At 47.6% G+C, this 19,454-nt stretch overlaps 1 long non-coding RNA gene across 1 annotated transcript in view; it reads right to left on the bottom strand.

Moving 5' to 3' along the window:
* LOC144772144 (uncharacterized) overlaps window positions 1-19,145 on the bottom strand; it is an 84,099-nt gene extending 64,954 nt beyond the window's left edge. Inside the window, exon 1 of the long non-coding RNA XR_013599670.1 lies at window positions 19,024-19,145. This is a non-coding gene — a long non-coding RNA (uncharacterized LOC144772144). The remainder of the gene's footprint in view (window positions 1-19,023) is intronic.
* Window positions 19,146-19,454: the final 309 nt, after the last annotated feature.

Here is a 19,454-nt window from a genome sequence, read left to right as displayed (position 1 = left end):
TAAAGAATTCCTCAAGATGTTCGGCCATTTTAACAAGATATTCGCTGTCCCACAGCAAATACCTAGGAAAAGAAAATAGCCTACCTTCCCTTTTCTATACTTCAACCTGAAACAATAGGATAATGGGGTTATGGTCTGAAGTGACCCGGGGACATATTTGCATATCTGATGTTAAAATAAGCTGTCCGATACCCAGGCCATATCTATCCTAGAGTACGACTTATGGGGAGCTGAATAAAATGTGTAACCCGGTATAGTTGCGTACAAATGCCTCCATACATCCTTCACCGTCTGAAGCCTTGCCAGCTGAAGTATTCCAGCCCGGGTCTTCTGCATTCTAATATTACTACATTTCCCAGGAGAGTCTATGCCGTAATCTATTACACAGTTAAAGTCTCCCATAATCAATTTTTCACCTCCCAGTTTAATCATTCTGAATTAAGGTGTTCGAATATAGCAGGATCGGCCACATTAGGGCCATACACTGCACAAGCTACAAACTTTTTGCCCCTGAATTCAAACTGTGCCAACGCCCAGGGCCCCCATTGATCTGATTGAGTCTTGATCACGCTACAATGAAACCTGTTGTCTTTTAATATGGCCACTCCTTTTATAGATATAGATTGGGTAGTACAAATAATAATATCATATCCTAAATGCTTCAACGTGCCCAAAGTTCATTTTCTTTAAAACTTTAAAGAGAAAATAGTGGTTCAATTTGTCAAAAGCTTTCTCTTGGTCCAAACTTAATAAACAGAGCGATAGACCACGGTACTTCACATAATATATTTATTTATTTATTTATTTTAAGGTTTTATAGAGCGCGAACTTGACCCGTGAGGGTATCAGAGCGCTTTACATATTCAAAGGGTAGTATAGAGCGCAGTAAAATCACAGGAACCTGTACATCATAGAGCTTACAGAAATTGCGGAGTCATTGGGTGGGCAGGAGATTACAACAAATACTGCGCATTTGGGATAAGAGAAGCTATACATCAGGGAATTTACAGGGACACGAGTCATACAATGGGCAGGAAATCATAAGAGTACTGTGCAGGGTTGCAGGATGAGGCAATAGTCTCTTAGGTAGCTGAGGAGCAGGTTTAGCCAAGGAATTTGCCCATGAGGAAGGATTTAGGCTCTTTTTTGAAGCGTTCAAAGGAGGCGATTGTTCTGATGTCCAGAGGGAGGGAGTTCCAGATTCGTGGTGCAGATCCGGCGAAGGCTCGATTGTAGGTTTTTGTTTTCCTAAAGCGTGCAGGCCGGAGGAAGAGGGTGTTAGCCGATCGTGAGTTTCTGCTTTCTCCAGATATCACAAGCTTCTGTGCAAGATATGCAGGGGAATTTGAGTGTAAGGCCTTGTGCGTGATGCATGCCAGTTTTAGGTGGATCCTAGCCTCGAACGGAAGTCAGTTCAGAGCTTTCAAGTGAGGAGTGATGTGATCGAATTTTCTTGAGCCTGTAAGTAGTCTGGCGGCTGCATTGAGGCAGGATTTGAAGGGAGCTAGCGAGATCCTAGGTAAGCCGGAGAGGGTGGAGCAACCATATTCCAGTCGAGAAATAACTAATGATTGGGCTGCAAGTTTTAGGTCAGGAGCGTCCAGAAAGGGTTTTAATTTCCATAGGTAGCTCAAGTGGAATCTGGCAGATTTTGCCATTGCGTTGACATGGTCTCGCATGTTCAAGTTGTGGTCTAAGGTAATTCCCAGAGATTTGGCCCGAATCCACAATGGTTGGAGAGCAGTTTAAGGCAGTGATGGCTTTAATCCATGTCTGGATCTCAGGGTTGTTCTTGGGCGGGGAGATTAAAAGGAACTCGGTTTTCTTAGCATTGAGTTTAAGTTGGTTTGAGGATAGTCATCTGACGGTCAGCTTCAGGGCCTAGTTCAAGGTGAAGATCTCCGCAAGGGAAGAGATTTTTATGTAGATCTGAGCTATTTTTATGTAGATCTGATAGCAAATCTCTAATCAAGCATAAGTTATCCTGGATTTTACTGCCAGGAACACCACAGGTTTGATCAGAAGTAATAACAGTCGAAATCACTGGTCTGAGTTTGAAAAATATTGTTTTGGACAATATCTTAAAGTGAGCATTTAATAGGCTAATTGGTCGCCAATTTTCCAAATCATGTCTGTTTCCTTTCTTTTTATAAAGGAGTTTAATACTTCCACCACAAAGTGAGCTGTGGAGGGAGCCAAAACTGAAAGGGCCTTGTTGGACTTGGCCCTTCTGGCAGGTTCACCCCTGAACTTTTTGCCTGGTATTATTAAATAATTATAGTGATTTCTGGTCTTTGCGCACTTTGACACTGTGGCGCAGTGTAAAGCGCATGCGCTCCCTGAATGCGTGTGTGAGATTGGCCTGCCTCCCCATAGGAATGCATGAGGAATGTATGTGTCCCTGGTAGTTCCTTTTGCGTGGGGAGTGCAAGCTCGAGTTTGGTATGTGCTGACTCGTGTGATTAAATGCTGCGCAATGATGTATGCGGCGTTATTGTGTCTAGTGTGGAAGTGCCACTTCTAGACATTGGTGTGCATGTGCAGTGAGTGTGCTGGCACGTGATTGGCTGGAGCTGGCTGGTGAGCCTGGCTCCAGGAGTCTGGATGGGTCTGCCCCGGTGGTGAGTGTTGAGATTAGCATGCTGATGGCTGGGGAGGAGTGCACCTGGGTCCTGAATAGGGCTGGGCTTTCCCCACACAATGCTGGCTCCGCCCCCTGTGGTGCGACTGATGACGGTAGCCCTGCCAATAAATAGAGTGAGGGGCTGAGCACATCAAGAGTACTCACAAACCAGCTGTGCCTGGTTTTGCCCCCACCCTGCATCTTTAGACAAAGGATTTCTCTGTATAAAAAGAGGCTGTGACCTCTTGTCAAATGTTCTTGTTTGCCAACTTGAATCCTGCCAGGGGCGTGCTGCTGCTTGGGCCCAGGGGAAGGCTTGCCTCCCTGGGCCCTGCCCAGCCCCTGGATGCCTGATGGACTTTGTTGCTAGGAACCTGCTGCCTAGCTTCTACTCTTGGACCTTGTAGAGACTTTGGCGTACTTTCTTTACCCTTGGAGGCTTCATGCTGAACTGAGTGCCCCTGAACGCTGTAATTTGTGCTCTAGCGCTGGGAATACTTTACTTTCACCCCTTCAGCGCCTGTGAGCACTTTATTTGTGTCCTAGCGCCTAGGGGCTCTTTATGGTCTATAGCGCTTGGGAGCGCTTTAATTGTCTCAGCCGGTGCCCACCCGGCATTTGCCCTGTTAATTTGCCAATCATTAAGTACCCTGTCAGGTGCCCACCCTGCCAGGGACCTGGTGCCATTTTTATGGCTCCCAGGTATCGCCGCCGCGGCCCTCGCACCGCAAAAAGGAAGTCAGGCACCTGGGTGCCTGACGATGGGCGGGACTTCCTGTTTGCGAAGGAAGTCCCGCCTGCTGCCGCGCTGTAATTGTTTGCTCGGCCGGAAGAAGGGACTACTGCCCAGGAGCCACGGAGGCTCCACACCCAGTCCCGGTCCCGAGATGGGGGACCGGGAGAAGAGCGGGCGCATTGTGAAGGCGGGGGTCCCATGAGGAGAGAGAGCCCCGCAGAGCGCTACCACCACCCCAGAAAGAAGCATTCCCCCGCCGAGAACCGGTAAGCTAGGATGGCTAGAGCAGGGGGGGAGGCCATGGTGCACCGCGGGGCCGCAGTGGCGGGCCGGCCCTAGCGATGGGCCAATCTAAGTGAAGGGGCCCCAGTGGGGGTCCCTCCGGCACCCGAGTGTTGCCCCTTGCCCTTCTCAGAGCGGCCCCGGATGTCAGCGGGCCGCTCCTACGTCCCGGAGCCGGTTTGTTGATTTCGAGCTGTAGAGGCTCTGTGGCCCGATTCTACTTCGAGTCCCCCGAGAGGGACTCCCACATATTTGGGGGCATTGGGAGTGGTAGAGCGGCCCCGGAAGGCAGCGGGTCACTCCCACCTTGCCCCACAGTTGTAGCTTGGAGCCCCGAGGCTCCCAGGGGCATTTCCGTTGTTAAGAGCCCACAAGAGGCTCAGGGGGCATTTTTTCACTTGGAGCCTGTGAGGCTCTCCTGAGGGCCCAGTCGTTTGTCTAAACCCACGAGGGGCTCCTGGGGGCCCAGCTGGTTGCTTTGGAGCCTGCAAGGCTCCCACATCGTTTTTGCGCTATTGTTCATTTTAGGAGCCCAGAGGAGATTTCCAGTTGCCCAGCACTTAGTGGGCAGCTGCTACATTTAGGCCCCCCTGACTTTGGGACACAGGGCGTCCTAGCCACTACGAGGCCAGTTGGCCTGGGGACAGTCACAGGTGGTGACTAATATGATTTTTGCGCAATTGTTCTTACACCGCTGAATGTTTTTAGGCATCATGTGTTCTCCTTTGCTGCACCTCTGAATGTGTTGACTATGCGTCATGTGCCTTGTTCCTTACACCTCTGAATGTGTTGTTTATGCATCATGTGTTCTCCTGTGCTGCACCTCTGAATGTGTTGATTATGCGTCATGTGCCTTGTTCCTTGCACCTCTGAATGTGTTGTTTATGCATCATGTGTTTTGTGTTCTTCCTTATACCCCTAAATGTATGGTGATACTTAGGTGGTTGTTCTTGCTAGTACAGGTGTTGCTAGTGAGGTCCTGGTTCCCTGCTTGATATTTTCCTAAGGTGGTTAGGGTTGCGTAGGTGGTACTTACCTGTTACCAGTGATTACTGGTTGTGTGTTACATTTGCTAATTTGTGATACAGTGATTTTATATTCTAGTTCTAAAAGTGCTAATTCCTGACAGTGGTCCATATGGCCCTGTTCCATGTTCATATAATCCCCTGTAAATTCTGCCCGTGCCTGTTGGCACATTGTAAAGTGTGTGTTTTTATCTACTGTGTTTTGGTATAATACAAAGGCTATTTTTACATATAACCTTGTGTGGAGTTTCCTTTGTGGTGGGCCTTGGGTGTTGTTGCAGGGTGCGCGCGCAAACACTTAAGCCTCCAAGTTTAGCCTTGCTGCTCGTGCCACGTTACCTAGAGGGTGAGCAGGGGTTATCTTGGCGTGTAACTCCCTTGCCCTGACTTAGAGTGGTGGTCCCTGACTGACCTTGGCGCGAGCCTCGGCCAGCCAGAGATACTATTTCTAACAGGCCTCATTTATGAAAAGTGACGCATCGCTGCGTGAAACCAGCGATGCGTCACTTTTTAGTGTGCCCTCCTTGCGACACCAATGATGCGTCATATTTACAGTATGATGCATCATTGCGCAAGGAGTTACAGATACGTCAGTATTTCTGACGTATCTGTAGGCGCAAAAGTGACGTATTCCTGGAGTGTGTCACAAAACTAACGCAACTCCAGCAATGTATCCTTTCACATGGGGCAAGCCCCATGTGAAAGGGCCTGCGTCAGTCTTACGCCTACTGTGAGGCAGGCGTAAGAAATTGAAGCATTTGTGTCCTAGAAGTGGCGCAGTAAAATCTCATCGATTTCACTGCGTCACTTCTACGACCCTTTCTTGCGTCAATACGCCCCCCCTTGCATACATTATACCTGGCGCAGGTATAATGTGGCACCATAAAGTTCCCTCGTGGCCTCACTATTCTTTATCATGTGACATAGTTCATATACTTTGACCAAGAACCTTCAGATCAACACAGGTACACATTTGTTTTTTGATTATTTTCAGAATTTTATAAAAAAAATGTATATGTATATCAAAAAACTTTTTTTCTTTTTTTCTTTCCCGTGTATTTTCATCCCTTAATCCATAATACTTTTTAGTCATATAAACATTAAAATTCAACTCATCATTTATATGCTTCTCAGGTTCAATATATAGGGGCAGATTTATGAGTACTGGCGCATCTCTGCAAATCAGCAGGGATGCGCCAGAACTGATGCGTCACGCAATTCCCTCCTTGCGGCACCACAGATGCGCCGCATTTACAATGCGGCGCACCATGGTGCAAGGAAGGGCAGATGCGTGACGCATCTTGTGGTGTACGGGCGGCGCATTGCTGGAGTAGCATCGCAAGTGTGACGCAACTCCTGCAATGTACAGAGGCCACCCATACATAACATGGTGCGTCACTCCTTACGCCTGCTTCAAGCAGGCGTAAGGATTTGACGCAGCAGCGTCGTAAAACTGACTCAGTGAAATCTTGTAGATTTCACTGCGTCAGTTTTACGGGGCTTTCCTACGAGGGAACGCCCACCCTGCGACAGAACGCCCACATGAAACCTGACGCAGGTTCCATGTGGCGCAGGGCTTTACAACGTGACGCATCTGCCCAGATCCGTCACGTTGTAAATAGGTCGCAGGGATGCACCACGTTTCCGAGCCGTTGCGTCACGCAACGGTGGCATAAACGTGGCGCAAGTCCGACATAAATCTGCCTCCACAGTTTTTTTTTTTAAATAGGAAGAGAACACCCTGGCTGACACACACCTGTCAACACTCACACATTACTCATACATACATATACACACACTTCTCTTTACAACCAGAACAATCTCTTTTTTCTGTAACTGAGGTGACACAGATAGTATTGGTGAATTTCCACGCCAGTTCGACGCGCGTTTCGGTGGGCTTGTACCACCTTCCTCAGGACCGACAGAGAAAAGTTTGCCTCCTTATAGTGTGGACACAGGGTATCTGAAATTACAAATACAATATAATGTACCTGTGGCAAATCCTATACTCCAAAGGACAAATGAATCAATCTAACAGAGTTTATTTATACAAAATTTATTGATTACTGTGAAGTATAAAATGCACCGACATCTCCTTCTAACCTTGGAGGTGTGGAAGCTCGAGCTTGGTCCACGACCTAGGGCTGGTAAATTATCCAGCTCACTTAATTAGCTACACGAAGTGCCCAATGAAAAGTACTTGCATCTACAATTTTAGAAGCTGTAAGATAACATAGGGTCAAAACCGATTTAATTTTAAAAACCACCCAACAAGGAGAGGAGGGAACTAGGGAAGAAAAAGCATTCTCACCCTCTATGTATTGTAGATATGCACAGATAGGATGGCATGCGCTGCTCTACCACGTAGTTTAAATTAATAATCCTAGAAAGATAATAATGGTGAATTGGCATTGCAATATCCTGTTATGATGTTTATAAAAATGGGCCAGGTATTGAATAGATTATCTTACCAAAGGGCGAGTTAGATTTGCGGTCTTTAGTGACCAGCGTTATCTTCTTCCTTCGCTCGAATTTTCATAAGTATTGTTTTTTATGAGGTTTTCTAAAGTTAAATGCAAGGGTATAAAGGGGCATATTATCAAGGGGGTTTATCTCCGCTTTTTTGGCTTTAAAAGCCAAGAAAGCGGAGATAAAATTATCTCCCTATTACCTAGCTGTCGCTAACACCACTTAGTGACAGCTAGTAGGAGATAGCGACCATCTTGGGCCCCACTTTGCATGTCAGTGATATTTATCACTAATGACATGCAAAGTGGGCGTGCCAAGATGTTAGCGACTGAAAACAGTTGCTAACATGGCTATCTCCTATTACCAACTTTTGGAGATATTCGCGCTAAGCGCGAATATCTCCAAAAGCTAACACCTGCCCCATAGCAGTTCTTAGCCATGTTATCCAATGGGAGGTGGATAACATGGCTTAGAGCATTAGCTCGGTAATGCATGAATATCGCTGACTTTTCAGCGATATTCATGCTTTGCGGCGATTTTTATCGCATTTGCGATAAACCTTGGTAATACCAATGTTTATTTGCGGTAAAAATCGCCGCAGCTCAGCTGTAAATTTTTGTCTCTAACCAAGCAATAGCGATAATTATCGCTATTGCTTGGTAATATGCCCCAAAGTCTCTCTATCATGAGGTAACCACTAGCCTTAAACCCTTAGTTAACTAAAAGTATATCTGAACTGACCTTATTTCAGTCTGGGGACTGGCCCCTGCAGATCTAAGGGGCATATTACCAAGCAATACCGATAATTATCGCTATTGCTTGGTTAGCGGTAAAAAAATATCGCTGAGCACCGAGGATTTTTACCGCTGAGATACCTTGATATTATCAAGGTTTATCTCAAAAGCGGTAAAAATCCTGCGAAATGCATGAATATCGCTGAAAAATCAGCGCTATTCATGCATTATCGTGACAATGCTCTTAGCCATGTTATCCACCTTCCATTGGATAACATGGCTAAGAACTGCTTTTAGCAGGCGTTAGCTTTTGGAGATATTCGCGCTTAGCGCGAATATTTCCAAAAGTTGTTAATAGGAGTTAGAGATGTTAGCGACTGTTTTCAGTCGCTAACATCTTGGCACGCCCACTTTGCATGTCATTAGCGATAATTATCGCTGACATGCAAAGTGGGCCCCTAAATGCCCGCTATCGCCTGCCAGCTGTCGCTAACTGGTGTTAGCGACAGCTTAGTAATAGGGCGATAAAATTATCGCTGCATTAGCGGGAAAAAGTCCCACTAATGCGGCGATAATGCCCTTGGTAATATGCCCCTAATTTTCCAATTTCTTCCGTTATGTATTTATCTTTTGTTCTTTATTCCAATGCAAATAGTTTACAAGACGACCTAGGGTGGAAGATTAAAGAGTGAGTAATTATTTAGTGAGCTACACTATCGGCCTGTTGGTAATCATTTATAAACCGTGCCTCTTACAGCCTGATTCATGAAAAATGGGATTTGCGATTCTCAAATAGCGAAAAATTGCGATTCGCTATTGAGAACTCGCAAATCTGAATTCATGAAGATTAGCGATAAAAAAATGCGATTCGCACGCGGGCGCAAATTCCGTTAGCGAATAACGATAATCGCAGAAAAATCGCTATTTCCGGCTACCCGCGTCGGGATTGCGATCTCGCAAATAGCGATATCGCTATTAGCGATATCGCTAATTGCGAGATCGCAAAATCGCGAGATCGGGAAAACGGGAAGTCGCATTTCGAGCACAGTGATGACATCACAACCAGGAAGCAGCCAGTTCCCACCCCCATTCACCACAGTGAGGCAGACCTCGAGGGAGCAAGTGGGAGAGCTGCTGCTATTCTACTGGTGATTTGTACTCTGCAACAACATTGCTGCCATGTCAGAGGAACCTGTTCCTGGCCCCAGCAACACCACAGGGCGGAAGAGGAAGCTCAAATTTTCAGAGCAGGAGCTCGAACATTTGATTGAAGGGGTGGTGGCCAACCACGCCAAACTGTTTGGCAAAGACTCCAGGAGGGTCCCGGAGCTGGAAAAAAGGAGGATCTGGCAGGAAATAGCCTCCACCGTCAACTCCATGGGTGTGGCCGATAGGTCACTAGACGAACTTAAAAAAAGATGGTACGACATCCGAGGTCGTGCCAAAGAGAAGGTGGCGGAGCGCCTTGGAGAGGCATCGGGCACTGGAGGTGGCGGACCTACAGTCCCTCCTAACACAGCCTTGGAGGACCAGGTGGAAGACACCCTTGAGAGGGAGGCGTGCATTGGCTTCACACGTCTGGACTCATCCCGCCCCACCCAAGACACCCAAGGTAAGTGGCATGCGACTGCGACCCTGTCCCCTATGAATGTCCATGACCAAATAGGCTCCCATAATGTCCCATAGTCATGCCATTGTTGCACATCAGGAAATGCCCTGAAGCATTGTGGGAGATGTAGTGTGGCCACAATGTAGTAGTACCACAATGCAGCCAGACAGGTTCCAAAGTACGCAAAGCCACAGCCATTCAGGGAATGTCACCCAGCATGCATGTAGCAACTGCACGTCTGACAGATACATGCAACTAATGATCGTCCACTTACCCTCACAGGTGGCGCTGAAAGCAGCGACTGCGAAAGGCTGCTAATTGATGAGGAGGCCCAGGAGGAGGAGGTGCCACCACAAACACAGGCACCAGCCCCTGCCGCTGCAACAACACTAGCAGCCAGGTCCACCAGCAGTGTGCCCCCTGCGTCTGGCGCACCACCTACAGCCACAGCCAGGCCCGCGACTATTGTGCCCCCTGCGTCTGGCGCACCACCTACAGCCGCAGCCAGGCCCGCGACTAGTGTGCCCCCTGCGTCTGGCGCACCACCTACAGCCACAGCCAGGCCCGCGACTATTGTGCCCCCTGCGTCTGGCGCACCACCTACAGCCGCAGCCAGGCCCGCGACTAGTGTGCCTCCAGTCCCTGCCGCACCAGCAACGCCTGCTGTGACACCACCAGCAGCAGGTACTACAACATCCGGGCCCGCGACAGCGGCAACACAGCGGCCAGCCACAGTGTCAGGCCAGCAGAGCAGGCGTGGCAGGTCTCGCCAGCACACCACTGCAGCAATCAGCAGGAGGGGCAATGGACAGGGGCTGGCGCGTATGAGCGTCGAAAGACGCATGTTGCGTATCCATCAGCGCCAGGCACGGCAGCAAGGTGCCATTCAGCTCTAGCTCCACACGATTGGGCGCAATGTGGCCAGAGTGGGTGACCGCATGGACCGCATGACGGCGGCCATGGCAGGTGTGGGGGACCGCATGGACAACATGACTGCAGCCATGGCAGGTGTAGGGGAGGGAATGGCCCGCATGACTGCAGCCATGGAGGCCAACACTGCAGCGATGACTACTCAGCGCAGTGCAGCACGCGGGCGCCACCATCAGCTCATGAGCCGGCTGGCCGCCTACAGCAGGTCCAATTATGTTGCAGCCAATGCAACTTCACAGTTGTCGTGGCGGTCCCTAGCACAGCAGCACCAACTCATCCAGTGCTGTGAGGATATGACCAGGGTCCTGGAGCACCTGACCACGGCGGTTACAGCACTACACCCTCCTGCTCTACCTGCCACTGTTGGGGGTGATGATGTCAGTGAGGGGGCATCCAGCATCAGCAGCCACTCTGCCTCACAAGTCCCGCCACTCAGGCGCAGCACCAGGCCCACGGCAGGTACAGGTGCCCCGGAAGAGGATGAGCCTCAGAGGCGCTTGGGTGGAACGCGCAGGAGGCGCAATTGACTACATTTGACAATTACAGGCACAGGCTGACTATAAGCCTGCCCTGTCCTTTGACACAGCAGTATGCAGTAATACTGTTAGTAGAAGATAGTTGAACTGGTACCATTTTTGTGATTGAAACAAATATATTTATTTTGCAGCACACATTAGCGTTGTGTCATTATTACATTTTGCATGCATTAGTGATTTGTGGGGTGAGGGAAGAGGGTGCACTAGAAACTGTTCACTGTGATGTGGTTGCGACGTCTGTGGCCTTCAGCTGGGTTCTCCCCGCGTGCATGGCGCGCATGTGCAGGTGGCCGGTTGTCCCCTTCAGATTCACTGCCAGAGATGTCGACAGGTATCCGGCGCTTGGTTGCAATGTTATGTAGTATTGCGCAGACAGCCACAATGCGGCAGCACACTGCAGTACTGTAATAAATGGCCCCACCTGTCTTGTGCAGTATGCGGAACCTGCTCTTTAGCAGGCCAAATGTCCTTTCTATGCAATTCCTTGTCCGTATGTGTGCAATATTGTAGCGCCGTTGCTGGGGTGTAGCAGGGTTGAGGTATGGGGTGAGGAGGTATTCACGGAGGGCGTAGCCACTGTCACCTGAATGAGAGGAGCAGAGGGTGATTGCCTGTGCTGCGCTGCTACCTAATTGCAATGTGACATTGTCGACAAAGTGTACTTACCAAGTAGGTGTCTTTCCCCGAAGTCTCCCCTGACCAGTCGTGTGTGGAGGCCGCTGTGCCGGAATATGAAGGAGTCATGGCTACTCCCTGGGTACTGGGCCACAATGTCAGTGATGTATGTCTTAGCATTGCAGACCATCTGTATGTTGAGGGAGTGGTAGGACTTGCGATTGCGGAACATATACTCCGTGGCAGCTGGTGGGCAGATGGCGATGTGGGTACAGTCTATGCATCCGAGTACATGTGGAAAATGGGCTACATTGTAGAATTGTAGCTTGGTCAAGTCCAAATCCTGTTGGCTGGTGGGAAATGTGATGTGACGGTGTAGCTGGGTGAGCATGGCGGCAACAAAAGTCTGGAGGCAGCATGACATGGTGGGCTGGGATATCCCCCCAGCAGCCGCTACTATCCCCTGGAAGCTCCCGGAGGCCAGGAGGTGCAGGCTACACAATACCTGCACATGTGTAGGCACCGCATTGGTACGCCTTGTTGGGTGCTGCATCAGGGGGTCAAGGTCCTGTATTAGCTGCATTATCATTTCCCCATTCAGCCTGTATTTTGCATATATCTGCTCTCTGGTTTGGCCCAGCAAGGTGACCCACTGGTGGAAAATCCTGTCCTGGATCCTGCGTCTCCTCCGTGCTGCTCGCTGTAGCCTTCGACGCCTCACCACCATGTACATTCCTGGCATTGTGGAACTCCTAATGCTGCTGCTGATTGTCCTTATGTGTGATTGGTCAGGCCTGCACCTCTTACTGATTGGCCAACGGTTTTTTAAATGGAAATTTTTGATGGCTTTTATGGTTACCACCTGCTTTGAGTTGTCCTTAATTTGCGCCGCGCAAACTGCGATTTTTGGGTTTTTCGCAATTAGCGATTTTTCATGAATGCCGATTGCGATAGTATTGCGAATTCGCAATTTATTTCGCAGAATTCGTGGATTGTCGCATTTTCCGATTCGCTAATGCTCTCCTACCGGGATTCCGCGAATTTAATTGCGAATTCGCAATTATGGGTTTGCGAAGTCGCTATTTTCTTGTTGAATCCCGATTACGGATATTGCGCCCGCAATTGCATTTTCGCAGCGATTGCGGGCGCAATTTACCTTCATGAATCAGGCGGTTAGTGCTTAAGGAAGGCAGCCTGACAACAGCTTCCAGGGGATGCTTTCATTTGAAAGCGGTTACACAGTTGTTTGCCGATGCATGCTATACATAGGGGAGGGCGAAAGTGAGAGCATCTATGGCAGCACAAGTGTTATAATCTCCCTTTAAAGCGCCCCAGCTCGACATTTCCAGTTGAGCAACTGGAACTATGTGGTGTCAGAGGAACACAGAGCAGAGGGGGCTGAAGCCGGGCCTTCCAATCCCCTTATCGCCCTGCGCTGCTAGGGCCATATTTATGAGGCTGTACGTCATTTTTACACCGCCGGTGCGTCACTTTTTGTGACGCACCAGTGGCGTAAAAAATGCGCCTTGTTGCGCCAGATTTACAAAGTGACGCATCTAGGTAGATGCGTCACTTTGTAAATCCCTGCGCCACATTATACCTACGCCAGGTGTAATGTATGCAACGGGGGCGTATTGACGCAAGGAAGGGTCGTAGAAGTGACGCCATGAAATCTATGAGATTTCACTGTGTCACTTTTAGGATGCTGTTGCGTCAAAATCTTGCGCCTGCCTTACAGCAGGCGTAAGACTGAGGCAGGCCCTTTCACATGGGGCGTGCCCCATGTGAAAGGACGCATTGCTGGAGTTGCGTCACTTTTGTGACACACTCCAGCAATGCGTCGCTTTTGCGCTTACAGATACGTCAGAAATACTGACGTATGTGTAACTCCTTGCGACATGATGCGTCATACATCAAATATAACGTATCAGGAATGTCGCAAGGAGTGCGCACTGAGAAGTGACGCATCGCTGCTTTCACGCAGCGATGCGTCATTTCTCATAAATGAGGCCCCTAATACCTCAAAGATGGCGCAGTGGAAAACACAGGAGGGCCGGACTTGTGCGGATCAGGCCTTTCAACTGCTGAGGAGCGTTTAGCGGCAAAGCAGTTCAAACATGGCGGACAATGCTGAGAGGAAAAACTGTTTAATGAGCTAAAGTGTTGATGAATGAAAGTGAGCCGCCATCCCACACTCAGTACGGAGCAGGGTCAGTGACTGAGGCCCAGTGTGCTGTGTGCAAAAGGTGTGAAACTCCCACCCTTACAAGCCATCTGCCTCCCAGGAGGGAGGAGTCCCCATCACGATTAAAAGCGCGAAAAGTCATCCGACGGAGCAGGACACTGCTGGGTGTGTTCACTGCAACTGTCTAAGACTCTGAACTCCGTTATACTCCAAAAACTCATGGAAATTGATGTTTACTTTTCTTTCTCTGAATTTGAAAAGAAAGACTGTCTAAATGGTGAGAAAGGAAAGGCTGTAGGGTGTCATTGTTTCTAACACAAATGGAGCTTTTTCTTGTAATTCTGAAGTGTGATGGAAACAAAGATTTCAATAGGATCAAAACAAATCCCAACACTTTACTTGGTGATGTGCAAATTACAAATATACACTGAAACCTAATTTCCACATATTATCATTTATGCACTAGTAACATTGCAACATTGCTTGTCTTGTTTGAATATGCATCAGCATGCTCCAGTAACTGTTTGTAACCATGTAACTTTTACCGAACTACCTACCCCCTACCCCTCCCCGCTCTGCTCCTCTCCACTTTCCTGTTTCTGACCTCTGCCCTCCTGTTCCTGGCCCTAGTACCCACCCTGTTTTCCTGTGACTTTTCCCTCGTCATTTGAGATCTAGCTATTTTGTCTGGTGCCCGATGGAGCTACCTGGTTTAGCTATGGGGAGACCGGCCGGGGATACTAGAAATCACAAAGCTGAGAGCATTCCATGCAAGCGCCTGTTCCACACTCAATCAGGAAATAGGTCATGAATCTTTTTTCAGGCCCTGCTCACATTGCTCACCGAGGCCCATTTCAGTTATCACGGAGGGTTCTTCCCCTAAGAAAGAAAAAACATAGTAATCACCATGGTTTTAATAAATGCCCGATCTTTGGGCAAACACAGGATGTATGACATTACAACGCATGCTTTTACCACGCATGCTTTTCCATCGCAAGTTATACAACGCATGCCTTTACAACGCATAGTGTTAAGGGGTGCTGGATAGTGAATAGTTTAATTTACTATTCCAACTCCAGTCCACATGGATAGTAGGGAAGGTGTTGGATAGTAAATTAAATCTATTCCCTATCCTAGAGCGCCCCCCAGCGCAGTGCGTTGTAATGGTTTGCGTGGTAAAAGTTGCGTTGTAAAGGATGGAAGTAGCAGAGCGGATTTCCAATAATAAGGTGGATGTTCTTTTTATTACAGAATCATGGACGTACTCGGCATCAGGCCCAGATTTAGTAGCCGCCACGCCAGAGGTCTACTCCGCATTAAGTTGTGACAGAATACATAAAAAAGGTGGAGGACTGGTTATAATCCACAAAGATCATTTAACAACGAAAATAGACCCGATCTCATCACTGACACACGAAGCAGTTTATTTTTCTATCCTGCTTGCACCTTCTCACACTTTTAAGGGGATTTTGCTGTACCGTCCTCCTGGACCAAGAGCCAAATTTCCCTCAGGGATAGGTAATATCCTAGAATCGATGGTAGCTGAAGATACTTTTTCTATACTAGGCGATTTTAATTTTCATTTAGAAAATATACATGATAGGGATACTACGACCCTATTAGCTGCCTTAGAAGCAGTAGGCCTGACACAAATAGTTCGCACAGCCACACACACTGCGGGTCACACACTTGATGGTATCTTCACTAATCAGGAGAACCTCACAGTGCAAAAAATACTTCCCCAAGTATGGACTGATCATCATGCAATTCTCTTTAATATCATCCTAAAGAATGGACCTCAGCTAACAACACAGTCTAATAAACCTGAAACAGTTATTGCATGGTCTAAAATAGATAATCAGTGTCTCAGGTCTCAGCTACAGGCTACCACCCTTGTAGACCCAAACACAGCTACAATGAATTATACCAATTGGTTGCAGGAGGCTTTTAGTCTTTTAACACCGGTTAAAGCCCTATCAAAAAATCATTCCTCTCCTTCAGCCCTGCAGAAACCTTGAAAGGCGATGGCGTGTTCGATATTCTAATGAAGCCAAAGCGACCTACAAGGAAGAATTGGCAGAATATAAGCGCCTCATTGTCCAGGCCAAAAGTGAATATTTTACTTCTCAAATTAATCAGGCAAATAATTCTAATAAAAAACTCTATCAGGTAGTCACAAACTTATCAGGCCAAACCCCAAAAAACGTAATAACTCCTACCCAGACACTATGCAATTCTCCAGCTGACTTTTTCTTCAACAAAGTCAATGACATCTATTTAGAATTGGAATCCCAAGCAAAGATATCTGAACCGTGCACTTGAAATGATAATCCAGATCATTGTCTGATGCAATTCGAGGACACTAATTCAGAAGAAATACTTAAAATATTATCATCTATAAAAGCAGGATCAGCAAACGACCCATGCCCAGCTAAAGCACTGTTCCCAGTGGCAGAACAGGTAGCAGAGGTTCTAACAAATGTTTTTAACACAATGTTTGTTTCTGGAATGTATCCTACTAGCTGGAAAAAAACTATTTTAAAACCTCTTTTGAATAAAAGTAATTTGGACCCTACGGAGACTAAGAATTATAGGCCTAGCGCTAGCCTACCTCTTCCAGCTAAAATAGTAGAAAAGGTTATAAACATTCAACTTTCAAAATATCTGGAGGATCATCAATTTTTAGACGGTACCCAGTTCGGATTCCGTAAAGGCCATGGTACAGAAACAGCCTTAATTAAGGCCTCTGAGGACATAAGAGTCATTCTGGATGGTGGAGGAACGGCAGTACTAGTACTGCTAGACCTCTCTGCTGCCTTCGACACGGTCGATCATACCATTCTGATCGACCGTGTCGGGAGTATGGGAATCCAACATAAAGCCAAAGATTTACTGCACTCTTTTCTCTCTGGCCGCACTCAGTCAGTCAATATGGGCAGCTTTCACTCAGCCCAATTGGCTTTACCTTGTGGAGTCCCCCAAGGCTCATCCCTGAGTCCGACCCTTTTTAATATCTATGTGTCAGACCTAGCCAGGGTCATCAAGGCATTTGGGATGGGCCTTACATCCTATGCGGACAACACACAACTGGTGCTGGCAATACATACATGGAGAAGTGTGGCTCAGTGGTTAGAGGCGGCAGACCCGGAAGCTGAGATCGACCGTGGACCAGGGTTCGATTCCCCGCCTCAGCGGGTCTCGGGCTCACAAATTCCACGGTCTCGACAATTCTCACTCCGGTGCCTACTCGACTCACGGGGTCTCACTCTGCAACTCTGGGCAATAGCTTGCTTAATCTCCACTACGGCCCCTCGCGGCGGGATGCCTGGCTTTCACCCTGTGGACACCCTGCCGGGGCTTCTCACAGGGGAATACCAGGACGGGTTCCCTAAGCAAGCGCCAGGATGCCCTTTGGGTGACAGGTTGCGCTATATAAGTACACCTACATTTACATAACAACGGGGAACAAGTTGCAGCTAACTTTCAAAAATGTATGATTTCCATCAGCAACTGGATGAGTGGTAACTGCCTTAAGTTAAATTCGGATAAGACCGAGGTTATGATTTTTGGCAAACTTAACCCCAGTTGGTCACATAATTGGTGGCCCTCAGCAATGGGCCCCCCGCCCAATCCAGTAACTAAGGTTAGGAATTTGGGTGTCATTTTTGACAACAAATTGAATTTCCTCGCCCATGCCAATTCAGTAGTATCTACATCTTTCTACAAATTGCGCATGATCAAAAAACTGCTCCCATTTCTCCCACAAGACGCAGGTAAAACCTTAGTTAGTACATTGGTAATGTCCTCTGTTGATTACTGCAATAGATTGTTTGCAAATGCACAAAAGCAAGTTGTGCAAAAGCTGCAAACAGTCCAGAATGCCGCCGAAAGAATCCTATCAGGAACGCCTAAATTCAAACCCATCTCCCAGGTTGTTAAAAAGCTCCACTGCCTATCAGTGCAAAACAGGATTAAATTCAAAATTCTATGTACTGCTTTTAAAACTTTGAGTAACAGTGGACCTGAGTTTTTGATTAAGAATTTAAAGCCTTATACACCTTCCAGGTCATTACGCTCTGCAACACACTCCAATTAACGGTCCCTCGCACCAAGACCGCTTCTTGGGGTGATAGTAGAGTCCTGGTTACTACGGCTAAACTCTGGAACACTGTCCCTCTGAATATTAGATCTTGTCAGTCATTGCTTGCATTCAGAACGAAGTTGAAGACATGGCTCTTTGACCAGTAAGCTGTCACCTTAAACATTTTTGCAGCAGTCCATAGCGCCGAGACACCTTCGGGTATTTGTGCGCTCTATAAATTGCAATAAATAAATAAATAAATACTTGGACGTCACCTACCCAGTCGGTCTTTAGCCAGACTTCCTTTCGTCTCTCCTGTCATCTCGTCCCGCATCCTCCCTCTATTTATGTCCCTCCTTCTCTCCTCTCTCAATGTATTGAGACTGAACTATTTTGTCTGATGTCCGATGGAGCTACTTGGTTTAGCTATAGGGGAGATGGGCCGTGGACTCCCTCCTTGGTCGTCACCTACCCAGTCGGCCTTTAGACAGACTTCATTTCGTCTCTTCCCCTATCCTCCCTTTCTCACCTTCCCCGTCCCCTCCCCTCTACGCTCCATTTACTTTGCCCTCCATGTTCTTTGAATGTTTCCTATTGAGACCTAGCTATTTGGCCAAAGCCCGATGGAGCTACCTGACAGCCATTGAGGAGATGGGTTTTGGGACTTCCACCTCGACCGTCACCTACCCAGCCAGACTTTGGGCAGACTTTCCTTTGTCTTTCTGCCGTATCTCCCTCCCACCCCTTTACCCTTACCCCCTTTCCCTCTACCCTTCACTTAACTAGTTTTCTATGCTCTTGTAATTGTTTGTCTAGCAATTGATGTAAATTGGAACTGATGTAATCTTGTAATTTTGTGGAACCTCGTGTAAAGCACTCTGATACCTCTGGGTCTACCCAGCGCTATATAAAACTCTTAAAATAAAATAAATAAAATAAAACAGGTGTTTTCCGATGCGTGCTATAAATAGGACAGAGCTCTACGATAGTTCCACGAATTACTCAAACTGCACTAGCCGGTGACAAACAAGTATTGTAGTTCTACGTTATTTAGGGAGCTCGTTACAACTATTCTCCTCATCTATTAGCCAATGAAATGCCCTGATCTCCAATGTGTGTGGGTCATACCTCACAGACTCAGCGATGCATATTGCGGCTACCACAACGCATGCTATACCCCCCGCAAGGTCACACTTACCTCTTCGTTCTTGTCAGAGTCTCACATCTAACGCGCCCCGCTCGTTCCTGTACAAGGACCGCCGTAATATGTGTTGCTTGCCGGCGGGCCAATTTAAATCCCACTGATGGCGCGAAATTGCTGCCTCGCAAGTGGTCTGACCCGGAAGTGGCTTGATGTAAACAGAACGGATTTCCTATCAGAAGTCCGGGCGCCATCTTGTAACGGGTTACGATAATTTTGACAGTACATGTAAGATTTTTCAAACTTAGATCATGTATAAGAGATGTTTGCATAAACAGAAGACTCTAGTTGCCAATGTATTTCGCACTGAAACTATTTGCTTATTAAGGCCAAAAAGGGAAGTTGTCGATAATCATACGGAAAAAAACTGAATATCTACTTCTTAAAAGACTGATATTCGGGGTAGTGAAATTTAATGGAGTAACTGT

This window comes from Lissotriton helveticus, chromosome 8, assembly GCF_964261635.1.
Source record: "Lissotriton helveticus chromosome 8, aLisHel1.1, whole genome shotgun sequence".
Classification (NCBI taxonomy): domain Eukaryota; kingdom Metazoa; phylum Chordata; class Amphibia; order Caudata; family Salamandridae; genus Lissotriton; species Lissotriton helveticus.
This window is presented reverse-complemented; position numbering and strand designations above follow the sequence as displayed.